Raw genomic sequence first — 677 nt, 5'->3', positions numbered from 1 at the left:
CACCAATCTCTTTCATGGTAACCACCACCGGCTGTCACTGGTGACTATGGAGCTGTTTACCCACTCTCGACCTCTAATGGACCCTGTCCCTCTCCTTTCAGACTCCCCCAGGGAAGAGCAAGCCTAGGTGCCCCCATAACAACCCAGACCAAATTCACTCTATTCAACCCTTAACTCATCACTGTCAATCTCAAACCCAGCCTCTGCAGAGGGTAAACTCTGGTAGTTCCAAATATTTTTGAAACAATTGTTATCTGGAATGTGCGATGTTTGAAATTCAACTGTTGAGGTAAATTGTCAAAATAATTCAAGCTACTCTCAAAATAACCTTGCCGTAATGATCACGAGTAGAGCGGCTATATATCCTTTCATGGCGATTAGTAACAGTACAATGGACATGCTAATTATAATCTCTACCGTAGTGCTGAGAGTATCTGCTGAGTGCTGCTGCTGCAGTGTGGATCAATACTGTTTAATCAATATCAGGCGGACATGGAGTAATCAATACTTCATATGAGAGCAGAACCATGAAACCAAAGACCTGTGAAATGATTTCCTGCCGAGTTCAAATCCTTGGGTACTCACAATGTATTTCATTATCAGGGGCTCTGGGGAACCAATGATGAACCAGGGAGGATGGCAGGCATTACACAGTAACCAGAGTTCACACAGACAAA

This window comes from Salvelinus alpinus, chromosome 16 (genome assembly GCF_045679555.1).
Source record: "Salvelinus alpinus chromosome 16, SLU_Salpinus.1, whole genome shotgun sequence".
Lineage (NCBI taxonomy): Eukaryota > Metazoa > Chordata > Actinopteri > Salmoniformes > Salmonidae > Salvelinus > Salvelinus alpinus.
This window is presented reverse-complemented; position numbering follows the sequence as displayed.